This window comes from Furipterus horrens, unplaced genomic scaffold, assembly GCF_987537825.1.
Source record: "Furipterus horrens unplaced genomic scaffold, mFurHor1.1.pri manual_scaffold_7, whole genome shotgun sequence".
NCBI classification, from domain to species: Eukaryota; Metazoa; Chordata; class Mammalia; order Chiroptera; family Furipteridae; genus Furipterus; species Furipterus horrens.
This window is the reverse complement of record NW_028327177.1, coordinates 105,071,593-105,099,002: the sequence shown is the minus strand read 5'-3', so window position 1 is coordinate 105,099,002 and position 27,410 is coordinate 105,071,593. Positions and strand designations below refer to the sequence as shown.

The window sequence follows — 27,410 nt, the reverse complement described above, 5'->3', positions numbered from 1 at the left end:
AAGCATACAAATTACTGGAACTTAGTATATTCTTAAAGCAGTACAACCATCATATCTATCTAGTTCTAAAACATTTTAATCACCTCAAAAGGAAATCCTGACCCTGAAGTAGTCACTCCTCCTCCCCCTACCACGGACCCTGTTCACCACTAGTCCGCTTTCTCTCTCTTTTGATTTACCAATTCCGGATATTTCATATTAATGGAATTGTACTTTGAGTCCCTTCTGTTTCTTTTTCTGTATATTTTTTAGTTTTTTAAAAATATAAGGTTACTCTGACAATCCCTGAACTTTTGAAGTTGAGTTCAACTCCCCCCTTCTCTGCAAGGGTTTTCTTGGGTATACCCTCCATGCCACACTGATCTTGCCATTCTCTGAATTTTTGTAGAATTTGTTTTAGTCCTTAACCATACACTGTTTTGAATTGTTGGTTACAACAATTAACTTTACCTCTTTCGGATTCATGTAGTTATAAACTCCTAGTTCTAGGGGCTTTGGTGTCTCCCTTTGTACTTATAATCTACTTGAACATATGTGCAATTTACAGTTGGTAAGTGAATAAAAAGTTAAGGGAACTGAAGTCTGGATCATCAATGAGAGCTTCCAAGTTGTTTCAGTTTTTTATCCTTCCTTCTGTCATGCTCTGACCTCCCTACCACTTTGCTTCTCTCTCAGTGTTGTGTCTAGTAGGGCACTTCTTTGCTCTGGCAGAGATTTTCAATCTTTTTCATCTCATGGCACACATAAACTAATTACTAAAATTCTGCAGCACACCAAAAAATATAGTTTTGTCAATCTGACAAAAATAGGTATAATTTTGATTGATTTACAAAAAAAAAATAACAATACTATTTACCTACCCTTTTTGCTTCAAAGTGAATTTTTAAAAAATCAGGTGCCTATCCTTGTATATAAGGATTTCTGGCACTAAGAATTAACCAATCAGACACAGACTTATTATGAGATGTGACCAATAAGATGCAATTGTATTATATGACCTATATATTTATGGTTCAAGACAGGGCATTCACACCAGGCGGCTAGTGTTGTGTTGGCTGTTGTCGTTTTTTTCTTTTCTTTTCTTTTTTAAATTTGACAATCTAAGAGAAAAGCGTCAGTGCCCCCGACCTAAATAGCCAGATATTGCATGTTTAAAAAAGTCAGTGGGCACACCAGTGTGCCACGACACACTGATTGAAAATCACTGCCCGGCCGGATATGAACAGGTGTGGCTGCATGAGGGCAATGGCAGGGCGCCCGAGGGTGGAGAGGGTGCAAATTCCCTGCATTGATCTTTTGTTAATAGACTCCTACCTTTGTTCTACATCCACAGATGAAGGCCTACTAAATGTGGGTGTTCAGATATGTCACAAGGCCACATTAAAGAATGATTTGTTTATTTGCTTTGCTTTTATATGTAAATCAGTTTCTTTGATATTTTGATTTGAAGTTGCTCATAAACCCATATCTATCTTGTAAAAAGAAATTAACTGTTAAATAATTGTGATGATAATACTTGTGATTCATATTTGAAATAGCTGATCAGTTAAAATTTTTATATATTATAAGCAAGTTAATAGGCCAAAACTTGAAAATGTTTTATCTAACACTTAATAAGAAGTTTGAAAGAGAAGTTTTATTTGATGAATGAGTAATAAATCTAAATAACACTTCATATTGTACATTACTCTGAACTTTTCTCCAGCAGTAATACTAAACAGAATTTGTTACAGTTGCCATTGGAAGCCTCAAAACAAGAATGTAAAACAGTTCTCTGGCCTTTAGGCCATTTAAAAACTGTTCTGACCAGAAGAACTAAAAGATCTAACACAAAACGCTGACATCTATAATTAACATTATTCCCCTTTCATATTCCATTTTGCCACTTTCGAATAGCAAAATTAATATGTCTTCTGGCATTAATTTCATATTATTATGTATCATCAAAATGTTCCGTAAAATAGAAATTAATATTTAAAAAAGTAATTTAGAGAATCCCTTTAAAAATGTGGAGAACAGTTGCACTGAAAATCTCTTACAAGTGATATTGAAAAAGCAAAACTTGTCTTCAAAATCAAATTAAATTTAAAAGTATTTATAAAGTACTTATAATATACCCAGTCCCCTGTGTTATAGACTGTGAATTAGGGAAGATATGCAGTGCATTACAAGTCATTCTTATCCACCAGGAATGAACAACTTCGCCAGGTATATAGAACTTGTACATAAAAATTGTAAGACATGATAGTAAATAACATGTGTAATAACCACATTAGATTACAGTTCACAGTAGATCTACCTTCTGTTTTACTTCAGTTAAGATTAAAAGTAGTTTGCATTTTCTGAATTCAAAAGCTAGTGGCCATGCTACATATTTCACACACCTGTATGGCAACGGTAATCAACCTGACATTTAAAAACTGAACATGCATAATAAAAACAAATTAATTATGTGTATGTATTGTACTTTTTTAGGATCAAAGGGTATTCCAGAAGGCAAAGTGGAACACACAACACGAATCATGTGAATGGCCAAAGAAACAACCATGCCAACATACTGGGTTCATTCACTCAGTTATTTTCTCACCTTTTACTGAGCTTTAGTTATTTGCCTGCCTAGTGCTAGATGGTGGTTCACCTACCCAGCATTATGCGGTCTCAAAAGTGAAAAGCACCTCTCACTATCTGTAAGGCCACGTTTCCGGGTGGGTAGATATTGTTTCCCATACAACGATATTTAGTGCTCAGAAGTGAGTGGTCATTCATATGTATATGAAGTTTGTGGAATCGAACTAATTGTGGAGAAATTCATAAAATTTTAAAGTTTCAATTACATCTGCACTGAGTTGTATTCTAATATTCCACGTCACTCTATATAAGAAAATCAATTCCATTTAATGTCATATAAATTCCTTCAAAATTTATTTTACTTATCTTTTCCCCCCAAAGTTTCATGTTCAGAATACTTTCTGTCCACTTAAAAACAGAACTGAAATGGTAGTTAGATAATTTGTTTGTAAATATAGAAGTTGGAAATAGCTATAAAATTAATTTGACCAAAGAAGGGTCATTTGAAATAGGATCTCGGTCTTCTTTTACTCAAATATTATATTCTAAATATAGAGAAATTCTTAATGGGCTATTAAAGGAAAACAGTTAACTTTTATTTCCCAGGGAAAAAAAGGATTTTTAAAAATATTTCAATGGGATAGTACCAGTAAACTTTGTTTTAAATTTTCATTATATGCAAACCATTTCTTATAAAGTTATGAACTAAATTGGTTTGGAAGTTTACCACTTAAATACATCTATTGTAGAGCATTATAAAATAAGTAATCCTTCTGCAATGTGAATTATCACCTTGTCATTTGGATTTTCAAGAATAGTAATATCTTTTTTTTTTTTTTTTTTTTTAAATAATAGTCATGATTAAAATGTGTAGTAGGCACACAAGCATATGGTTGTGCAGAGGTGTGCAAATGTCTGCGTGGTTGAGAAGAGCTGGCATGGACAGTATATAAGTGGGCATTTATGGAACATCCAGTGTAACTCCCATTCTACAGATGAGGAAACAGGTCCACAGAAGTGCCTCCTCCAAAGTCACCAGGTCACTGTTGAAGTTCAGGGACACAGCCTGGGAAAGTGAACAGAGCTACGAATCTTGGGTGCTGGAAGATGTGGGTTGCATTTCCTGTTCTCATCCTAATAATCTGTGTGACTTCAAGAGGGTGATTTCTTCTTTCTCTATTCTTCCCTGGGCTCAAGCAGAGGGAAGGCAGAGAGGACCGGAGACACTCGGGGAGAATCCGGCACGGTGGCCTTGAGGGGAGAACTGGAGGAGCAGCCGACTGGGTCCCAGCGCCGACCCATCCCCAGCACTGCGGGCAGACCACTCCCCCCCAAGTGGCGTCTAAGAATAGTAATATCTTATTAACAAAAGATGCATTTCTACCTCCTTTGTTAATAACTTTATTACAGAGAGAGAAATAAGATAACGTAATAAGTAAATTACATATAATACATAATGCATAAAACCTGAAATAATAAGTAATAATGAGATCTAGGAAAAATATTCAAGGACACAGGTTTTCCCTTTAATGGCACACCTAATTCAAAGATAGTCTTCTTAGCCTAGCAATGCTGCCTAGACCAAGGCATGGACCAAACTGTGGCCTCTTCTTAGTCACCATCTTTCCCACTAATGTTCTTATTAAATCTAGATAACAATAATCGTAAGCTCCAGGAGAAATGGAATTTGTTTATCTTCCTTCATTGCTTTATCCTTCTTTTCTAAAACAACTTTTGGCACAAAATAGGAGCTTAATAAATATCTGTTGAATAAATAAAACTTCATTAAAAAGGATCTTCTCAGATTTGCTCTTTGAGGTGTCATCATGTCAAGTTACCCACAAACAAATTCTAAGAGCTGTAAACTGAATTTTGTTAGTTTGGGTTTGCCTTGGACTGTATTAAGGATTAAATCACCGGAAATGGGGGAGGCAGAAAGAAGAGAGAAATGATTAGTATCTCTGATATGAAATTTCTAAAAAGCTTTTAGAACTTTGTTTTCATTTAGGTAAAGTTTATTCTAAAGTCATCAGGCTGATGCAAGTTGTTAAAAAAAAAAAAAGTCCCAAATAAAGTGACAAGAAAAATGTAATCTGTGATCCGGGTCAAAGGCAAAACCACTTAATTTTCCCTTTGGGATTTCTAAAACAATGCAACAGAAAAAGAAAAATTAATTAATTCAAACGCTATTTCTGTGTGTGTTATACACATGTATGCATGTGTGTATATATATTATATAGCTATAGATATATCTTTTATAGTGTTCACTTGGAGGTTCGACTAAATTGGGGGAAATCTCTACTCATTTGCTATTTTAAATCTTTTTACTTTTAAAAATTATTATAGAAAATTATATCAGGGCCTCATAATGACCATTTGTAGAAGTACCTTCACCTGCTTCTGCATCAGCTCTTTATGATTACAACTTCAGCATTCTATCAAGTTAGAAAACCAAGTAACTCTATCATGAAGTTATTAAATTTTTTTAAAAACCTGAAAATTATATAAAATAATATTAAATATCAGTTGTAATTAAAAAATACTTAAATAAATTTTTAAAAAAAGAAAGTTTCAAATTCCTAACAGGTAATAAAGCAACTTCTTTTATAAAATAATAATTTTAGTAAAAAATATAATATATATACATACTTTAATTTTTTAAATGGGGCTGGCTTTAAAAAATAACTATGGAAATTGTTTTTAGAAAGCTCTGGTTGTCACTGTATGCTAATGATTAAAGAGAACACAGACCCAAAGAAGTCAAGAAAATCAAACCTTATGAATGACGGAACAAAACTAAGAGGCGGTAACAGAGATGGGATAATGATTCCATCTCAAATAGGAGCTGGTAAAGCAAAAAGTACACGGAACCCAATAAGTGAAATAAAATTAATTATGAAATAAAACTGGGTATAACAGAAAATAATTCATGTATAGTAGTCCCTCTCTATATCGCGGTCCACTTATTGCGGCCCCACTGTATTGCGGGATTTTAAAAAATATTATAGTTAATTATTTATCATGATTTTTCCCTATATCATGGGATTTTGTGGTACTGTATACGTATGTTGTTAAAGTTACGTAGGTTTAAGAGTGTAGGATATGTTTAAGAACATAAGTAGTGTCTATAAAAGTGTGGAAAAGGTTAATAAGGGAGTGGGAAAGGTTAATAATGGAGTGGGAATGGTTTGTAAGTGTGTGGGAAGGGTTTATAAAGCCTTAAAATATATATAAATACTAAAATAAATGTGAGGTTCCTACTTCGTGGATTTTCACCTATCGCGGGGCGGGTTGTGTGTGTGTGTGTGTGTGTGTGTGTGTGTGTGTGTGTGTGTGTGTCTAGAACGTAAATCCCACAATAAGTGAGGGAATACTGTAGTGGCTAACATTATCTTCAATGGCTTAAAAAAAATAAAATAGCTAGAGTATCTCAATGTTTAACTTATTCTTTACCTTGTCAGGGTCATAGACACACACACACAAAAAGTTATGAATGTATGTTTTTAATTATAGAAGTAATTTTATATTACTGGCTAAACTCTGAAACAGAAAAAATATACAAACAACCAAAAATGCTCTCCTTAACCTACATTTTAATATAACTGTCATAATATTTGTATATTCCCTTCCAGATGTTTTCATATATATGTTTATGTAAGGTTGTAATCAATAGGGCACATACATTTTTATGGTACTTATTTTTTAACTTAGTATTTTTCAGATTTGCTAGTTTTCTAAATTGTCATTGATAGTTGTATAACATTTCACCTAGTGATTACACCATAATTTATTTAACCATTCCCCTGCTGTTGAATATTCAAGTTACTTCCAAATATTGGTTCCTATTACAATGATTTTATGGGTTTTTGTGTATATGGCTTTTCCTACATCCTCCTCTTCTGAAAAAGTCCCAGAAGTTGGAGTATAGCCTCACAGTATGTGTTATATTGACCAATTGCTTTCTCATCAGCCTGAACTAAATCATAGTGACACCAGAGATATACAAAACTACAAATTTCTTGAATTCCAGAATAAAATAATTTTATAATTAAAAAACTACCAACAATCACCAGGAGGGTATATTTTCTACTAATAGTAAATGGGAATTAAGGTTTACAAATCCGTTATCTTTTAAGTCTGTTTAATGTGAATCCTCTAGGAGTGAAGCATCCTCTATGATCTTATAAAATCCAGTCTTTGAAGTTGTACTCTTTGAACTTGGAGACTCAGGATCCTAGCAACCATTCTAAGGTGAGAAGAACCAGTGACACTTAGACTAAGAAGTGAGTCATCTAGCTTCTTTTTTTTTTTTTTTTTTCCCCTTCATTAAACTTTGTTTTAATGAGTCTCAAAATTCTGTGACAGATTTTTGGACCTGTTGTTTCCATTAAAAAGTACTGATTTTTAAAAATTATAACTTAAAAACTTCCACACACTCCTGACACAAGCATAATTGACAATAACACTTAGCTTATTTAAGCAATAAAATGTCAAACCAATAAAGGTAATTTCACAGGATGATCCCAAGAGATTCTACCACTGGGCAGAATATAGCAAAGAACTTAACTATAGGCAAGGGTAAGGCCTATAATTCAAACTAACTGAACTAACCAATGGGCTCCAGGCTATCAGATGGGATGCAGAAATCATCTTGGGTGAGGGGTTCCAAAACAGTATGCCCCAGAATTCCCTGGAGAGCTTGTTAAAAATACATCCCCATAGTTTCTGATTCAGTAAGTCTTGGATGGGGCCCAAGAATTTGCATTTCTACCAAGTTTTCAGATAATTTTCATGCTGCTGGTCCAAGACCCGCACTTTGAGAACCACTGACTTAGATTAATTCTGTATTGTTATTAAAATATTTATTGAGTGCTTAAATGTGCTGTATGCTGGAGATAGAAAGAGAGATAAAACCTAGTCAATACCTGTTTCAAGAAACTGAAGATCTGTATTTTTGTAGACACTGTACTACTCTAGCCCTAAAAGTCAGCAATTTGGACCTTATTTAAAGGCAAAATATATTATATGCCTTTAAATAAAGCCAGGTTGTTTCTAATTAGTTCCAAATGTTTTAGGAAAACATGTAGTAATCTTACATCGGCAAATGCCTGGGTATTTTCTTCAGTTTTCTGGATTTTAGTGACACATGCAAATAATTTGTTAAATCATCTTCATTTGCATATACATCATTCAAATGTATTCTCTTTCATAAACGCTATCCACTAAATAAAACAAGGGAAAGAACATAAATAAATTCTTTTCTATATGCTATAAAAAACTTATTAATATAGGTAATTTTCAACTGAGAAAAAAAACATTTATTAAGGTAAGACTTTGAGACTATGTGCTTTAGATTAAGACTGCTTCATTCCTGTGGAAAAGTGACTAGCAAGCAATACCTAACTGTTAAACACTACCTATCAGCTGATTCACAGAATTAATAAACTTGCTTTTGAGGTAGCTACTAAGCTTCTATTTCTAACAGAGATGTGTTGGCTTGCCATAACTATTTTTGGTAAAAAGAGAAAAAAAAAAAGAAAAAAGAAAGTATGTATGATATTTTATGATCTGTAGATCTAACAAAGCATTAAGCATTATTTATACTTCTTCAGTGTACTTTTTTTCTGATGAAATTGAAAGATTCCTCTCATTTCAATTTATTAGAAAGCTACTTAAAAAGTCTGGAAGAACTAACTCATGAAAAGACTAGATAATTTGTCTAACACTGAGAGAAAATAAAAGACATAGTGAGAGGTAATATTCAATATTTGATTACATTAACTAATGACTAACTCATAATCTTAACTTTGATAGCATTTCTTAGGTAAATCAATGTTTGGGAATAACAACTTGTTTTCTTTGAAGGAAAAAATGATTCAAGAAAGAATTACAACCTGTGTTGATTTTTAAGAGAAAAATAAAGGCATGTATGGGAGAATACAACCTTTCCTATCACTATTGCAAATGGCTATTTTCATATATTTTTAATGAAGGCTGGTTTATGGAGAAACTGGAACATGAATCACTTTGATTCTCCTGATCTCCTGTTTCAAGTGTATTTTCTATCTCTTAAAGGCCTTGTTTTCAGATAGCAAGGAAACTTGGAAATAATCTCTCAAACTTTTGCTGCTGCTGATTTAAAGAATTAACCTTGCTAGAAACATTGGCATTTTGAAAATGGACTCCAAACTTTCAAATGGCAAAAGACAGTTTTAAAGGTGGAATGACAGCCAGTGGGGTGGGGTCCAGGTTAACTTTGCAGCATTTCATCATTGCACTCTGGCAGTCTGACAGGTATATTTCCCCATTGCCTTCATTATAAAGGAAAATTTATTCCTTAAACATATGGGATAAGATTATCTTATCCCAAAGGCACTTATAGAGCCAGAGAGAATAACAGTGCTGAGTGGCAACTTTAGAATGTAAAGCTATTCTAAAATTCTATTATGTCATCAAAGAGCCAGGTAATTCTTAGAAACCAGCCTTATATTTTAGGCCTATGCACAGTAACTGTGCAACCTGCTGATTATGGGAGTTGAGCATACAGCAACCTCTTACACTCCTACTCAGGGTATTTCCCTATTTTTCTACCTCCCTCATATCTACTGTCTACTTATCTGTGGTAAACTGTGAAAGATTCTCACCCCAGGTTTATACTACTCTGAACTCTTCTCAGAAGGTCACAAAACTTGTCTCAATAAATCTTAATCACATAATTCTCCTAGAAGAGTCCACAAATTCAAGTGTTTTTTAAATCCGTTAAAACTAGCAATGAGTTTATTTTCTAAAATCAATGCAGTGAAATTAAAATGTTTTCTAAATAGATACTGAATCCAATTGAACTGGACCATTATTATATGATCTAGTTTAAATCCCAACTACAAGGTTTCAAGTCTCTTTTAATTGATTTATGTTACATAAATTGATGGCTTCATTTCTTTCCTTTATATTTGAGAAATCACAGCAGGAAAAGGAAACTCATTGTACCCTGTCCCAAAAAAGATTTTCAAGTTGAAAATGGACTGGTCACTGGAACAGAAGGTAAAGCAAAGATTCTGAGAAAGCTCACACTATACTATTAAGAAAGTGGAAGTTAATGCCACTTTCTACTTCCCACCACCAAAGGGGAAACCACAGAAAAATGGAAACACACCTACAGGCACTGGCCTAAGCCTTTCTTTGCCCTTAGCTTCCCCTTCCTTTTAGCTATATCTCTACTTGGGCTTTGTAACTTTATATTTCAGGAACATAGTGGGGTTCAAGCCTGGAACAAAGACCCTTACTTTCTTGCACAAGGGACACCTCCCAATAAAATGTGTTACTTAACAATTCATAAGGAGAATTTAAAATTTATTATTTGAATGATGCACGGTTAAAATAAATGCTTTTCCAATTACTCCCTACTAGTAAATTGGTGGATTATTAGAAGGCATTTTCACTTTTCAAGCCACTAAATCCTATTATACCTTGTTAGAAATACTTTTATTATACCTTGTTAGAAAGAGACCTAGTTTTTACAATAAGCACAAGTCATTTAGTTCTTCAGGCTGCGACACTAAACTGTCTTGATCCGAAGGATTATAGCCCTCATTATACAACAAACTTGCTCCTGGGTAACATACAATACCTTCAGAGAGTGCACCATAAATATATGTAAAGAATAGGACTTTGTTTTAAAAAGAACAAAATACGCCTTCTAGATGTATTAGACATACAGTAGTGACACAGAGGATCCACATGGTGTCTACTATAGGACTCACAAAGATAATAGCACTAAAACAAAAATAATTATTAGGCCGATTTTTATCCAAAGTAATCAAGGAATGACAATTTAAAATTAAATAATGATGAAATATTTCCAATAGCATTTTATAAACTGATCACCTCACGGTAAGCATAATCTTCAGTTCACTCTTAACAATAATCTCAAAATCAGTACTAGGGTGAACTATTAACATTTGTAAAAGAGTTATTTAGCTATAACAGATGACCATGAAGGTTCTCTTTAAAAATATCAGCTCGATTAAATTCAGGGCCAATGTCATATCACTTACTACACACAGGCTTGCTGATAGTTTTAAAATCATACAAAAAAGCATGTTATAATAACTGCAATGTTTTTTCTACTTCACAGATGAGAAAATGTAGAGTTAGAAAGGGTAAATGACTTGCCCCGCTATAATAATTAAAATGGTTAAAAACATAAACATATTTTGAATTAAATGTTTACTAATAAGATATTGGTTTCCATTGGCTGTTGAAAAAAGGGATTAAGATTACATAAACATGGTTTTTAAAATAAAAAAATTACTGGTGACTTTTTTTTCTTAATATCTGCAAAAGTTTTCCACAAAGCATGGCCTATTGTATTGGTGCTAATTTCCTTCTAAGAACCTACTTAAGTATTTTAGGTAAATAAAAATCAAAACCTACCATTTTTATTAGATAAGCCTTAAAACATATGTCATATAATTCTCCCAAATCTACCTTGGTTATTGTGATAAGATACAATGAGTTAATAAGAACCTCAGGAAGATTACAAATAATCTTCAATTTAACATTTTTAAAAAATCTAAAATGCTATGAAAGTAACTGAAATATGATACACTGTGTCTATGCTCACAACATGGCTATTCACAGATATTACTGTAGTTTTGTGGTGTCTAATTAGATCAGTTTTGAAGGAACTTTGTAAATATTTTAAATCGCTGCCCTTTTTGTTGCTTTCTGGCCTTATGAGGGAGGAAAGGGAGAAAAGAAACAGCTCAAGAGGTCGACTACCCTAATGTGGAGATCTACGAGGAAAAAAAATAAGAAAAGCAAGTTAGAAATTCAGTTGAACAATTTTTAAGGCGGGGGCATATATTTATGCTTATAGACTGGTGGCTTAAGTTTTCTTGATTATTGATTCAAAAAATTCTCTTCAACCAATATTTATTTAGTGAAATTTCATGAGATCATAAACATGCTCCAGTACATTTGCCACACCTTATGACATATTGTATTTCCAAATTCAAATGACAATGAATTCAACAGAATACCCACAAATTAGAATGAGTAACATTTTCTGTCCTATCCACTGGGCATATGTAGATCTTATAAAAGAAGCAATAGTATGGTCCAGGATATGTAAAACATTTGTAAAATATTACTTTAACATTTTTTCCTACCTTACGAAAGTCTTCTGTTATTAACAACCATTTCACAATTTGAAAACTAAATGAAATGTGTTAATAATGTTTTCACAGCAGTGCCTTTCACAACACTGTCACACGCATAATTAATTATCTTGATAATTAAAGTTAGTGGCAAACATCCTTAGTTTTAGAGAATTACAGAAGAGAGATAAGTATAGTCATATTGTTTATAGTCATATTACTTACTAATTAAAATCAGCCATGAGCAGTAATGCATTTCTAATGCATATTCCTAAAGTCACACTTTTTCTCTAGTATAAATTTTAATAAATCAGGATAATGTCATTTTAATGTCACAGGGACTTTGAAATTACATTGTGGTTTTTAAAAATTATCATTTATTACTTTTAAATGTATTTCTGAAATATATAAAGAAATGAATATTAAGAAAATTAGTCTCTTCAAAGAAAAAAGTGTAATTATTAAAAATATCAATCACAGTTTTAATTAAAAAGAAGTTATATTCCAAAAAACTTAGCCCGAATTCTGCAAACCTTTTTACTTCACTGATGTCATGCTTTTGTAGTAGTTATTGTAAAAGTTAGATACAAATTTAAATGTGAAAAAGGTTTTATTTAAAAATTTAAATCACAACGTTTTTTTTCCTTCAAGTGAGTTGCAAAAGACTCACTAGTAGTCACTAGTTGATTTTAAGATATAATTATCAGCAAGTGAAATATAGAATATCTATTTTAAATAAAGGAGAAAAATTATCTGAAGTACACAGTATGATAAAAATGAATGGTTTTATAACAAACTTCACTTTTGGGCAACATTAGTTTAAAAATTTTGTATATTATTACTACAGAATGTATTAACTTCAGAGTGAATCTGATTAAAAATAGACAACACAAACATTGTTTTAAAATTTGAATAGGATCTTTTGAAATACCACTCCAACTGCTAACTGGTAGCATCTACAAGTATTTTCTATAAAACTTTAATAGGAGTGGAAGGTTATTTCCTTAAGGGAGAAGCCACAATGAATGTCTATGTCAGTCTCCATCCTAGAAAGGTTTTCTAAATCATTTAGCACCACCAGGTTGGTTCCGCTTTCAGGCAGCTATTGATCACTTAGCTATAGACAGGAAGAGTACCACAAAACACCTCAGATCTGTCGAAGGTCTGCCCAAGTCCTTTTAAAGGCAAGTTAATCATTGTTCTCTCAATAATCCCAGTTACAATTTTTTTCAAGAAAAATAAAAGCACTTGACATTATTTTCTGTACTTTAAAATTGAGTTTCTCCAGCAATAGGTTTCACACAACTCAGTTCATCATCTTGCCTGGTTTTATTTTCAGATGATAATTCACACAAACTAATTTTACATTTTGCCCCCAAGCCTGAAAGGAAAAGAAGAAAAACTTCAGCTTCTTCATGACAGACAATTTTTAAAAATTTTATTCTCTTGAAATAATTGACACTATTTTCCCAACCATATCATCAGACTCAAGTGAATTAGATATTCATGGCAAAACAAAAGCAAAGCAAACTACTAATATGATGGTGATAGAATATGATCACCATCATCCTCATCTTGCAAACTTTGGATATACCAACAACACATTTCAGCAAAATTCAGTTACAGTGAGCCGACTCACCTAAGCACTGGGAGTTAGAAAGAAGGATTTAGAAATGCAGCCTTCTGATTCACCAGCAGAGGTAAAGGCCCCTTCTTTACCTAACTGACCTTATATAAAAGCAGCAGATAGGTTACTCCCAGTTTCTGCCTCCTACCTTAGGCTCCGCCCCAAATACCAAGGCACAAAGTACCACGACTACACACCACCTTGCACCCCCTACACCGAGGGACGATGATTTCCGTTAAGCACCCTTCCTCTCCCTACTTCAGTCAGGCTGCAAAGCCATCAACACCCTAACACTCCCTATCCCAACACGGGGTGTGGGATAGGGCCGCACTCCCCATCCCCGACGACGCTGGGGACTCCAGCCCACCCCACCCCCCAAACCTCCACTCGCCTCAGGGCTAGCAGAGGGCTTAGGCACCGGGGTTGGGTGACCCCAAGGGCGCTCCTCGCTTAACTGTCACTACGACCACACAGCGACCGACGCCTGAGTTCTGCAGACCCAGCAAGAGGACTCCACGGCCGCGGAATCGCCACACACAAGGATTCCGCGTTTCTGCTCCAAAGTTTCCCTCGAGCCACTCCCGGACGCCTGCGCGCCTCAGCGGGGGAATCGGAGGTCCCAGGTTCTCTCGGACCCCCACCCAAGGCAGCGCGAGACGCAAGGGCTCGAGTTTTCTGGGGGCAGGACTGCCGCTCGCTGGAGCGCCTCGCGTGCAGCCCGTGCCCTTCTCCCTCTGGCTTCCTCGCTCTCATCCCGGACTTCTTTTCAGGGCGCGACCCTCAATCTGGGATTTGTCAGCTCCCGTCCCCGCGGGCCACGACCCCTTAACCAGAGATCCCCTTACCAGCGACCCCCCTTACCAGTCCCGATCCCTTCTGGAATCAAGCCTTAGTACCGGGTCTCCTTAGCCCCCGCCAGCCCTCGGCTCCGACCCTCCTGTGTCCCGGACCCTTCAGTGCGCCCCCTCCCTCCCTGTCCCTTGACCCCGCAGCCACAGGGCACCCAGATCCTGACCTGCGGCTGTGGCGGCGTGGCGCCCCGCTCCGGTGTCGGGGACGCTGACTGGGAGCCCCAGGCGGCGGCTCCGCGCGGGCTCGGGCTCCGGCTCCAAGTGCGGTCGGCCCCGCCTGCCAGCGGCCAAGCGTGGCCGGAGGCGGGTGTAGACGCGCCGGGCGGCGGTCGCAAGGGCGGACGCGCGGAAAGGGAGCTGCTGCGGCGCCCGCGCGGGGCGCACAGTAGGGCCCTTCGGCGTCGGGGCTGCCTTTTCTGAGTGCCTACTCTGTGCCCGGCCCCGTCTGTTCCTCACAACCGCCACTGGGAGGCGGCCCGGAATGGTCCCATTTCTCAGAGCCGGGCCCCAAGCGAAGCTCAGAAAGATGCCCCTGGTCACGTCAGGGTAGAGCGCGAGGGGTACGGTTCCGGATCCTGCCCTCCCTCTCAGCCAGGGTGTCTCGACCGTCTCACAGTGGTCTGGGGGATTCCCCATCCCCCGCCCCCGTTGTTCTTTTCAATGACAATCTTTACAGAAAGATACAAAAGCATACTTAGGATCACCTGGTTTTTATCTGACATCCCAATGGTGCGGCACACTTTTAGCGCCCCCCCCCCGCCTTTATGAATTTGTGATTCAAACCGGTAATTATTAGTCACTTACTGTGACACCGTTTTAATCATTGAAAACATTTCTTAAACTCGTTAAGAGAATTCCTTTAATTCTTTAACAGTGTTTCGTACACTGAGGGACCAGGACACCCATGGGGTGCGGTGAGACGTGGGGTGTGAGAATCTCGAATGTTCAAGTTTGAGAAACCGCTCTGGGACATGCTGGGTCATAAATGTGCAGGGCAGATTGTGGGCTGCTAATTCTCCTGCAGCTTTCTCCATCCGGACCCGTCCAAAGGGGCTGACAGATGTCCAATCAGAAAGCCTCATCTCCCGCGCTTAAGGCCTGACTTTCTTTGCCGCCTTCTAATCTTATTTACTGAATATCCTGTTGTAGGCCTGGCCCTCCTTAAGGAGGCAAAGATGAGTTCCTGATGTCAAGAATCTTATCAATTATTTGCCCATGATACTCTTCATTCCTGTAGTATCTTAATTTGTTGGAGATGCCTAATTCTTTTCCTTTCAGTGCAGAAGGTCCTCATTTGTAGTCTGAAGTAAATTTTTGTGAGGATTAGTATCCCTTCAAAGATTCAAAGCTTAAATCAATAAACTCAGGTCTTTCCACTCTTCCCCTAAAATAAGTTAAGAGCCACAACTATAGGGACTTCAGAGACTATTTATTGACCACTGAAAAGCCCTGTTTCTTTGCCTGCCATTTAGGTAGTCAGGTTGACAAGGCTCAACATTCTACACTCAGGCATAGAAGTGCTTGCTGCATGTGTCTTACTTCTTGATCATTCCAGAGTTCCAATCTGCTTTGTTTTAAAGAACTATTTTATTGAGATATAATTTACAAAATCTAAAATTTAAATACTATACATGTTAAATGTACAATTCAATGACTTTTAAGTTTATTGACAGAATTGTGCCAGCATCACTGTCATCTAATTTTAGAACATTTTCATCACCCCCAAAGAAACCTACCCATTAGCAGTCACTAATGGGCAACCGCTAATCTCTTTCTGTCTCTATAGACTTACCTATTTTGGACATTTCATGTAAGTGGAATCATACGTAGTCTTTTGTGACTGGCTTCTTTCAGTTAACATAATGTTTTTCAGCCTCACCCATGTTGTAGTTTGTATCAGTATTTCATTAACTTTTATGGCCAAGTAATATTCCATTGTATGAATATATCAAAATTTGTTTATTCATCAGTTGATGAATATTTGGGTTGTTTCCATTTTTGGCTATTAAAAATAATGTTGCTATAAACATTCATGTACAAGATTTTGTGTGGACATATAATTTGGGGGTCATATAGTAATTTTATATTTAACTTTTATGTTTGATTTTTAAAGAACTGCCAGCTTGTTTTCCAAAGCAACTGTACCATTTTATGTTCCCATCAGCAATTTATAAGGGTTCCAATTTCTCCATATCTTTGTTATGTGTCTTTTATTTTAGCTAACCTAGCAGGTGTGAAGTAGTATTTCACTGTGGTTTTGATTTGCATTTTCCTAATGATTAATCATACAAGCATCATTTCATGTGCTTATTGGCCATTTGTGTGTCCTCAGAAAAAATGTCTATTCAAATCCTTTGTGTATTTTTAAATTGGGTTATTTGTCTTTTTATTTCTCTATATACAAATCCCTTACCAGATATATAATTTGCACATATATCTTTCTGTCCTATAAGCTCTTTTTACATTCTCCATGGAGTCATTTGAAGCAAAATAGTTTTTTAATTTTGATGAAATCCAGTTTATTTTTTCTTTTGGCATATCAACAGCTAATCCAAATCCATGAAAATTTACTCCTAAGTTTTTTTCTAAGACTTTTATAGGTTTAGCTCTTACATTTAGGTCTGTGATCCATTCTGAGTTAAATTTTTGTATGGTGTGGGGTAGGGCCAATCTCTTTTTGGTGGGGATGTTCCAATTCAACAACATTGATTAAAGGGAATCTCACTGCAGTGAACTCATAACTGGTGCAACACTTTAGACTTGATCTGAATACTTTCTAAATCCCTTTCTAAATACAAAAGTCTTGTAACTTAAAAAAAGTGACCTATAGTTAATGAAGCCTATAAATGTAAGAAGTTAAGCAATGCAAGTAGAAATAGTATAAATCTGTATTTTAAACTACTGGCCTTGATCCATTGGTGGATTATTAAAATCAATTTAGTGGGTCGTAACTAGTATTTTTTATTTCAAATAAAACAGAACAGGACAGAACAAGAACTATCAGAAAACACCTCTCAAATTAAAGAAAGTATTGCTTTATAACTTTTGTGTTATTCGCATATGTGTATTTGTGTTTACTAGCAGTTGGTGTAAAATGTGTTTCTCACTGTGGGCCACATTTTTAAAAGTTGCAAAAACACTATATAAACTATAGTTGCATAATTCTTGCATTCCACAAACATTTATTGAATGCTTATTTTACTCCAGGCCCTCTGCTAAGTGCTGGGGATAAAATGATAAACAGCACATGGTCTCCAACCTGCAACAGTGCATGTATGCACTTGGATCCATACATAGTTTCTGAAGACAAGACGTTGTACTTGGGTTCATTTTCCCCAACCAGAAGGACTCCTTCCAAATACTCATATTTGGTCTCGTGGCACTTATTTTTTGCAATTAATGCTCAGTTGTTTATCTCATTTGAGATTTGCTGACATATTTGTTTTTTTTTCTGACTAGGGGAACTTTGTTCCCATGTTCATAATTGCATGCTATGTTTGTTATATTGGATATGAAATATAAGTCTAGTAGTGGGAGTTGGTCGTAACCAAATTGATCCCTGTTTTACTCTAACTATATTTATACTAGTCCTACATCCAGTATTTTTAAATTCTGGTATATGGCTTTTAAAGGGAAAATTTTAAAATCACGGCAAAAATTTTATTTTCCAAGGGTTCAAACAAACAGTGTTGAACAGTATTAATAGGGACATGTAACCATTTTGCAGATGAGTTTAGAAAATTAATGTGTTGTGTTTCCAGTCATCCAACTGAATCACTTATTTGTGGCAACTGTGTCCAATTACGGCTCTGACATTTGCTCCTCCTCTTTATCTGAGACATCATTTATGAGTCTATAGACCCCATCAATTCTCAGGGGATTTATAAGATCTTAATTCAAAACTTTAAAAAGTACAACCAGTTCAACATGCTAAACAGGTTAAACACACATACTGACATCCACAAATATATCTACTTTTTTAAATGACTCTTTTATGTTCCCACACATGATTTTTAAATATAGCTATGAAATTTTACCTGCAACTTTAAATAATATTGAGGTCATTTTCTCTTTTCCTCTCCCTATCCTGTCCCCTCTTATCTTACCTCTCACCAAATGATTTGCCTATTTGTTATAAGGTTTTAAGTTCCAAAGTCAGACTTATAACTTATTTCTTCTGGCTTCAAATCTCTTGATCTTTTCACTTTACCTCTCTGCTTAACTCAGCATTCTATTTCTGTTTTGGGTGGTTGCCTATAAATAAATTTATTTTTCTGGAATATTTTAATAAAAGTTGATTATATAAAAATCATTAGATTACAATAATACAGCTATGTATTGATTAAAAATAAAAAACATGGAGAATATGTCCAAATTTTCTGTTAATATGCCAACTTAGCACTTTCCTTTAGATAATTTGGAAAATTTGAAAGACATAATTTTAAGACCATTTCTTCAATAATACACTTTTCTTTAATATTGAATGCAATAACTCCCTGTTTTTGAAAAAAACTATTTTTCATAATTTGTGAACACCATAATGATATTTAATTCCAAGGAACTCCATTTGGCATTTTCAGTAGTTTTGAGTTAAACTATTCAAGTTTTAAGGTTTTAATAATTTGAAAACACTTTTTAAAGGTTCAAAAATATTTCTGATTTTCAGGGAATAAAAAAAGAGGACGTTTTGTCTTGCTTCATTGATATTCATCTACTTTTCTCCCTAAAAATTGACCAGTTTTGTATATCAGATTGACCTCTAAGTATCAACAAGTAGGAAGTATAGAGTAAGAGCACTCCTGGTCACTTTGGGGGAGTTTGCAAAACAGGAAAGCTTTCCTACTTTCTATTTGTCTTTTCCTTTCAAGAGTTTTGTTTTAATTAAGTACTGGTAGAATGGAAAGAGTCCTGACCCTTATCTCTGCTCATTGTGACCTTGGGCCAGAAACTCACCATCTCTGAGGCTTAGTTTCCCTATCTATGAAATGAAAATATCAAATATCTTCATAATCTTATTAATGAGGTAACATGGGAAAATGCCAAGTCTTAGTAGGAACTCAATAAATGTTGTTTATTAAATGGATGAAATCATTGAGAATGTTTTTTTCTGATACTCACTAATATAGTAAAGCCCAATTTGGCTGCTAAGGGAAGGGTTTTTTCATATATGCATCATATTTAGTCATCAGTCTACATGGACTCTGCTATCTTTCTTGCGTGTAAAAAATTTCACTTTTATAACAGATTTTGAAATAGCTATGAACCCCAGATTCCTGTATGAGAATGGTTTTCTCAAGATGCCCATGTGAATTTATAGGTCCTAGGTTTTGCCATATAAAACTAAACCATAAAATTTTTTGTGATGGAAAACATTAGGCAAACACAGAAGTAGACGAAATACTATAATGACACTCTTCCCCACCCACCCTGCTTCCAACCCCACCCACCCCCACCATACCCATAACCCAGTTTCAGTTTATGGTCTGTCTTGTTTCTTCTATATCCTTACCAACCTCTCTCTCTTCTCTATTATTTTAAAGCAAATTCCCAAAACACATTTCATCATAAAATTTTCAAACTGTTTTAAAATATTGTTCTTAAGTCTTGTATTTAAAAGTTGGTTTGATTTGCTTTGGGAGGTTTGAGATTTAACAGAAAAGTTTCTCAACTGAAATTTTTTAAACTCCTAAAGTCTTTCATGAGTGAGCTATAAAATAAGTTCATGCCTGGGAGAACAATTGTCTGTGGCTACAGAGTTCCAGAGGACCTAAGGCCATAAATATGTCCAGGTTGAGAAATGGGCAAGGAACTTGGACTTGTGGAAAGGTGGTTATGGTACTCTCAGTTGCTAACAGTACCTCCCACCCACCCCCAAACCCCCCCAAACCAAAACAACCCTTATGTACCTGTGCCAAGAACAGGTTTCACTCTAAGCTTTGAGATAAATGGGGGCCTGCATTGGCAGAGCCCTGAGGGGTGATCACCTTCAGCCACCAGAAGTTCTCTTCTTTTACCCTCTATTTGGGCTGTATAAATGACTGTCATGTCGGGGAGCATTGCAAGACCCTAAACTTCCCTTCTGGAAGACCTCATTGGGAGTAATCGTGTTCGTCCGTGCTTCTGTTTGTTCCTCTTCACTTCAGTACAATCTTCTGGCCCAACACTAGTTACAATTAGGTACAGGTTGTTGGTGAAGTGTCTCTCTTCCTTTACTGAGATTAAGAGCCTTGACAGCAAAAGCCATGGTTTATTGATCTTTTTAAAACCAGGACATACTGTACTACAGTGCTTGCAATCAAATAAGTGGGCAATCAATGTTTGTTGAATGATTGATTGCTGAGTGTTTAACTTGCAAAACTAAACCAACTATTAAGTAAATAATTCTAGTGTCACCTCATCAAGAGGTTTTCCATCACTATTGTTCTTTAGTCTCTTAACAATATTATTTTTCTTCATGCCATGAATAACTACCTGAAATTACTTTTTAAACTTTTGTTTATTGTTTGTCTCTCTATACTAGAATGTAAACTCCATGAATGAAGTGATTTTTAAAAGACTTTAATATTATTTTAGGACAGCTTTATGTTCACAGGAAAATTAAGAGGAAGAAACAGAGATTTCCCATATACCTGCTAAGATAAGGATTTTTAAAATTCACTTTTTCATCCTTAGCTTATGTTACATGTAACATATGGCAAGTGGCAGGCTCTCAACAAATTTTTATTATTGGAACAATAAGAATGTCAAAATTCAATCACCTTTAGAAGTTGTATTTTTAACATTTATGTCTACAAAATTGGTTAATATTTATTTATGTAAACCCAACGCACTGGACGAAGCGTTATCCAAGATTCCCAGAAGTAACGCTCTCTATCTCCTTGGAGACTTCAACACAAGAGTAGGAACCGACCACATGGCCTGGCCCACCTGCCTTGGAAACTTTGGGAGAGGAAAGATCAATGAGAATGGTCAGCGACTGCTTGAGCTTTTGTGTCACCACGGCCTGTGCGTGACAAACACATTCTTCAAGTGCAAAGAGATCCACCAGGTGTCATGGAGGCACCCCCGCTCCCGCCACTGGCACCAGCTTGACCTCGTCATCACCAGAAGAACGGATATTGGCAGCACCCTCCTCACCCGCAGCTACCACAGTGCAGACTGCGACACGGACCATGCCCTCGTGGTAAGCAAGGTGCGCATAATGCCGAAGAGGTTGCACCACTCCAAGATGAAGGGTCGCCCACGCATCAACACCAGTTGTGCCAGCAACCCAGTTAAGACCCAGCAATTCATCAACAAGATGGAAGATGCACTCGGCGAGGGAGTGGCGGCAGATGACATTATCGAATCCAATTGGCCACGTCTCCGCGATGCCATATACAACTCCGCCATTATTGCTTACGGGAAGAAAGAGCGGAAGAACGCTGACTGGTACGAGGCTCACTGGGAAAAAATGGAACCCGTGATCGAGGCTAAGAGGAAGGCCCTACTGGCTTACAAGGTCACGCCCACTCCCAGTACACTTCAAGCTCTACGGGCTGCCAGGAACAAAGTCCAGAAGACCGCCCGCCACTGTGCCAACACCTATTGGCTAAACCTGTGCAGAAGCATTCAGGAAGCCGCCGATATAGGCAACGCACGAGGAATGTATGAGGGTATCAAGAAGGCAACAGGCCCAATCCCCTCCAAGATCGCCCCCCTTAAGTCCAAGACAGGTGAGGTCATCACTGACCAGGAACAGCAAATGCGGCGGTGGACCGAGCACTACCTCGAGCTGTACGCAACGAAGAACACCGTAACAGACACTGCTCTTAACGCCATCCCAGACCTACCAGTCATGGAGGAGCTAGACACCCCACCTACTGCGGCAGAGCTCGGCAAAGCCATCGACCGCCTTGCTTGCGGGAAAGCACCAGGAAGCGACGGAATCCCTCCAGAAATCCTAAAGAGCGGGAAACCAGTCCTGCTACAGCCGCTCCACCATCTACTCTGTCGCTGCTGGAAGGAGGGTTACATCCCCCAGGATATGAGAGACGCCAACATTATCACCATGTACAAGAACAAAGGAGACCGCAGCGACTGCAACAACTACCGGGGCATCTCTCTCCTCAGCGTCGTCGGCAAAGTATTCACCCAGGTCGCTCTTGCCCGCCTGCAGACCCTTGCTTCCCGCGTCTACCCAGAGTCCCAGTGTGGCTTCAGAACTGGCCGATCAACAGTGGACATGATCTTCTCCCTACGCCAGCTGCAGGAGAAGTGTCACGAGCAGCATAAACCACTCTACCTCGCCTTTATTGACCTCACAAAGGCGTTTGATCTGGTCAGTCGAAGCGGACTCTTCAGCTTGCTACGGAAGATTGGCTGTCCACCACATCTGCTTGCTGTGGTCATGTCCTTTCACGACAACACGCACAGCACGGTGTCCTACAACGGCGCAACCTCTGAGGCCTTCCCAGTCAGCAGCGGAGTAAAGCAGGGCTGCGTCCTCGCGCCTACGCTGTTCGGAATCTTCTTCTCCATGCTCCTCCAATACGCCTTTAAGGACTGCAGCGAGGGTGTCTTCATTCACACCAGATCCGATGGCAAGCTCTACAACCTGGCCCGTCTACGAGCCAAGACCAAAGTCAAAGAGGTGCTCATCCGTGAGATGCTCTTCGCCGACGACGCAGCTTTGACATCACACTCCGAAGAGGGACTCCAGCAGCTAGTCACTTGCCTTTCCCACGCATGCAAGGAGTTCGGACTAGCCATCAGCCTGACGAAGACGAATGTTATGGCTCAAGGCACGGGGACTCCCCCATGCATCACCATCGACGGATACACCCTGGAGGTTGTCAACGACTTCACTTACCTCGGGTCCACCATCTCGAGCTCTCTGTCAGTCGACTTGGAGGTCAACCGGAGAATCGCCAGGGCAGCCACAGTTATGGCCAGACTGAACCGGCGAGCGTGGAACAATTCCAGCCTCACTGAGAAAACCAGACTGCGCATCTACCAAGCCTGCGTGCTCAGCACTCTCCTCTATGGCAGCGAGACGTGGACCACCTACGCAAGGCACAAAAGGAAACTCAACAGCTTCCACATGAGGTGCCTGCGACGCGTCCTGCATGTCGCCTGGCAGGATAAGGTCCCCAACACCGAGGTGCTGAAGCGAGCCAATATGAGCAGTTTGCATGCAGTTCTTAGCGAGAGACGCCTCAGGTGGCTCGGCCATGTCAAAAGAATGGATGCAGGCCGTATCCCCAAAGACCTCCTCTACGGCGAGCTAGCAGAAGGCAAGAGGATGACAGGGCGCCCAAAACTGCGGTTCAAAGACATCTGCAAAAAGGACATGACACAATGCTCCATCAATCTCAACACATGGGAAGTTCAAGCAGATGACCGCCTAGCCTGGAGGCTCGCGGTCAGGCAAGGTACGTCACGGGCAGAGGCTGCGCGCAACGAGGAGGCGGTCCAGAAAAGATCGAGGCGGAAGCAGCGTCAACAGCAGCAACAACGGCCATCTGCCTTCACCTGTACCAAGTGCGGCAGGGATTGTCACTCCCGAATCGGACTGCACAGCCATTCTCGGCGGTGCAGATAGACTCTCAGGAAGCTACGCCATCGTCTCTCGAGACGGACGGCTGCCGACGACGACGATGATGTAAACCCAAGATTCAACTACTGAATTGAGTCTTACGTAATCAGAGGCCTTTCTTTTTTTCTTTTCTTTTCTTTTTTTGCATTTTTTAAGTATATTTTATTGGTTATGTTGTTACAGTAGTCCCAGTTTTTTTCCCTTTGTTCTCCTCTGCCCAGTATGCCCCTTCCCTCCAGCAATCCCACCACCCTTAGTTCATGTCTGCAGTCTCACATTTTAAAAACTAGGGAGGGACACCTGGGGAGCACTCCGAGCACCAGACCAGACTCCACAGCTCATGGTTCTAGAGCTGGGGAAAATAAAGCCTCATTGCTTCTGACTGAGCAAACCAATGGAAGTTGGGGTGGAGGAAGAAACTGCCGGTTTCTCAGCAGAGTCTGCTTGTTTAAAGGGCCCCCATGGTCCTAGAATGTCTGCAGACCCACCCACTCTGGGAACGATAGCCAGGGCAACAGCTCGGGAGGTGCCAGTCCCATTTGGGAAGAGGGAGAAGTGCCTGGAAAAGGGTCAAGCGCTGAGCAAGCAGCATTATCCCCTCTCAGACCCCTCACCCACACACAGTGCCACCACGTGGTGAAACAGGTCGCCCTATACTGACGAATACCTAAGGCTCCACCTCTTATAATGTAACAGGTGTGACAGCTCTACCTAAGACACAGAGGCAAACAAACGCAGGAGCCTGTCATGATGAGGAGACAGAGAAATATCACCCAAAAGGGGGAATGGATCAAGGTTCCAGTGGGAGTACTAAGTGATGAGGAGATAGCCAACCTAACAAATGCAGAGTTCAAAACACTGGTGATAAAGATGCTCACAGGCTTGACAGATATGCTTAAGTATGGCAAACACATAAGGGAAGAAGTGAAGGCTGTGCTAAATGAAACAAAGAAAAATTCACACATAACCAATGGTGAAGAGAAGGAAACCGGGGTTTCAGTCAATAGTTTGGAACATAAGGAAGAAAAAAAGAACAGTCAACCAGTACAGAATGAGAAAACAAAAATTGAAAAAATGAAGAGAGGCATAGGAACCCCTGGGGCAACTTTAAACATGCCAACATCCAAATAAAAGGGATGTCAGAAGAAAAAGAGGAAGAGCAAGAAATTGAATGCTTATGTGGAAAAATAACGAAGGAAAACTTCCCAAATTTGGCAAAGGAAACAGACATACAAGTCCAGGAAGCACAGAGAGTCCCAACCAAGCAAGACCCAATGAGGACCACATCAAGACACATCATAATTAAAATGCCAAAGGTTCAAGATAAAGAGAGAATCTTAACAGCCACAAGGGAAAAGAAGAGAGTTACCTACAAAGGGTTGCCTATAAGACTGTCAGCTGATTTCTCAAAAGAAACTTTGCAGGCAAGAAGGGACTGGCAAGAAGTATTCAAAGTGATGAAAAGAAGGGACCTACAACCAAGATTACTCTATCCAGCACAGCTATAATTTATAATGGAAGGGCAGATGAAGTGCTTTCAAGACAAGATAAAGCTAAAGGAGTTCATCATCACCAAGCTATTAGATGATATGTCAAAGAGACTTACTTAAGAAAAAGAAGATCAAAGCTATGAACATTGAAATGACAACAAACTCACAACTATCAACAACCGAATATAAAAAATAAAAACAAAATTGAACGAAGCAAACCATAATAGGAATAGAATCATAGGTATGGGGATCATTTGGAGTGTTATCAGCTGGCAGGTGGAAGGGGAGAAATGGAGAAATGGTGCAGAGATTAAGAAGCATAATTGGTTGGTACAAAATAGACAGGGAAAAGTTAAGAATAAATATAGAAAAGGGTGAAGCCAAAGAACTTATATGCACAACCCATGGACATGAACTAAGGAGGGTGGGATTGGTGGAGGGAAGGTGGGTACTAGGCAGAGGGGAGGAAAGGGAAAAGAAATTGGGACTACTGTAACAACAAAATCAATCAAATATACTTAAAAAAAAAGAGCTCAGCTTCCTAGTACAGTGATTTCAGATGTTCTGTTCCTACTATTATTTTTCAATAATATAATATCTCATATCCTCTTTTACAAAAGATGTTTTCAGGCATCTAGGTGCCATTTCTTAAATGCCTGAAGGATATGGGATAAGATACCCAAAGACTTCTTGCTGCTTTATTCATCACAACAGCTTTCTTTCCAGTCTTAAGCTTGCTAGCCCTGGCACTGACACCTAAAGGAGCACTTTTCATACATCTAGAACATAGAATTTGGAGCCCCTTTCTGGAAGTGACCCTTTAAAACAGGATGACTTTTTCCTTCTGTTTTGCATTTCTACTGCATTTTAAATGTTTGAGTAACTGGTAGGTTGGTTATGAATTGCATTTATATGTTTAGAAACTTTTCTACTGTAGTAGTAGGAAGTGAGGGATGGAGGTGGTGAGATGTGTACGCTTTATTAAAGAGCAATACTCTGTTTGTTGACTCATAATTTGGCTTCATCTTTTCCTATCACCATAAGATGGATGTTTTTCCTCTCCAAAGTATTTTTATGATTTTAATCTCTCATAACTATTCATTTGTTCTCTCAGTAAAATTTCAGTAAGTCAATTTCTAAATATCTTCACCTAGTATGCAGAATTTTAAAAAGATTTTATTCCTCAATCAGTGTGACACATCACATCAACAAAACCAGGGGTAAAAATCCTATGATCATTTCAATAGATGCAGAGAGACCATTTGACAAAATTCAACATCCTTTTATGATAAAAGCTGTCAACAAAGTGGGTATATGAGGAATATACTGGACATAATAAAGGCTATATATGACAAACCCACAGCTAATATCATACTGAATGGTGAAAAGCTGAAAGCTTTTTCTTTAATATCCGGAATAACACAGAAATCCCCACTCTCATCACTTTTGTTCAACATAATATTGGAAGCCCTAGCCACAACAATCAGACAAGAAAAAAATAAATAAATAAAAGGCATCCATATTGGAAAGGAAGAATTAAGGCTACCATTATTTGCAGATGACAGAATACATATATAGAAAACCCTAATGACACCATCCAAAACTGTTAGAACTAATAAATGATTTCAGTAAAATTGCAGGATACAAAATCAATACACAGAAATCTGTTCTATTTATATACACTACTAACAAATGATCAGAAAGAAAAATTAAGAAAACAATCCCAATCACAGTTACATAAAAAAGAATGAAATACCCGGGGGAGGGGGAGGGAGAGAAGGGGAGTAAGAAGGGGAAGGGTTTAGTCAAAGAACATGTATAAATTGACTGTGGGAGAAGGGGTGGGCAGTGTGGGGGGGAGCAATGGGGAAAAAATAAAATAAAATAAAAAATAAAAAAGAATAAAATACGTAGCACTAAATTTAACCAAGAAGGTGAAAGAGCTGTACTCTGAAAACTATAAGATATTAAAGAAAGAAACTGAAGAGGTCACAAATAAATGAAAGGATATACTGTGTTTGTGGATTGCAAGGGCTGTTAATATGCACGTACTACCAAAAGCATTATACAGATTCAATGTAATCCCAATCAAAATGCCAGTACTAGAACAAATGATCCTAAAATGTATATGGAATCACA

General features: G+C 38.0%; 1 protein-coding gene across 2 annotated transcripts in view; it reads right to left on the bottom strand.

Moving 5' to 3' along the window:
* The window catches only part of PPARG (peroxisome proliferator activated receptor gamma), a 136,172-nt gene extending 121,696 nt beyond the window's left edge, over window positions 1–14,476 (bottom strand). The window contains exon 1 of one of the 2 annotated variants that reach the window (XM_090284191.1): window positions 14,369–14,476. The gene's annotated coding sequence lies outside the window, so the exon portion shown is untranslated. Of the gene's footprint in view, window positions 1–13,365; window positions 13,432–14,368 lie in introns of those variants that run through there. The other variant, XM_090284190.1, reaches the window with a different exon arrangement.
* Between the last annotated feature and the right edge of the window lie 12,934 nt (window positions 14,477–27,410).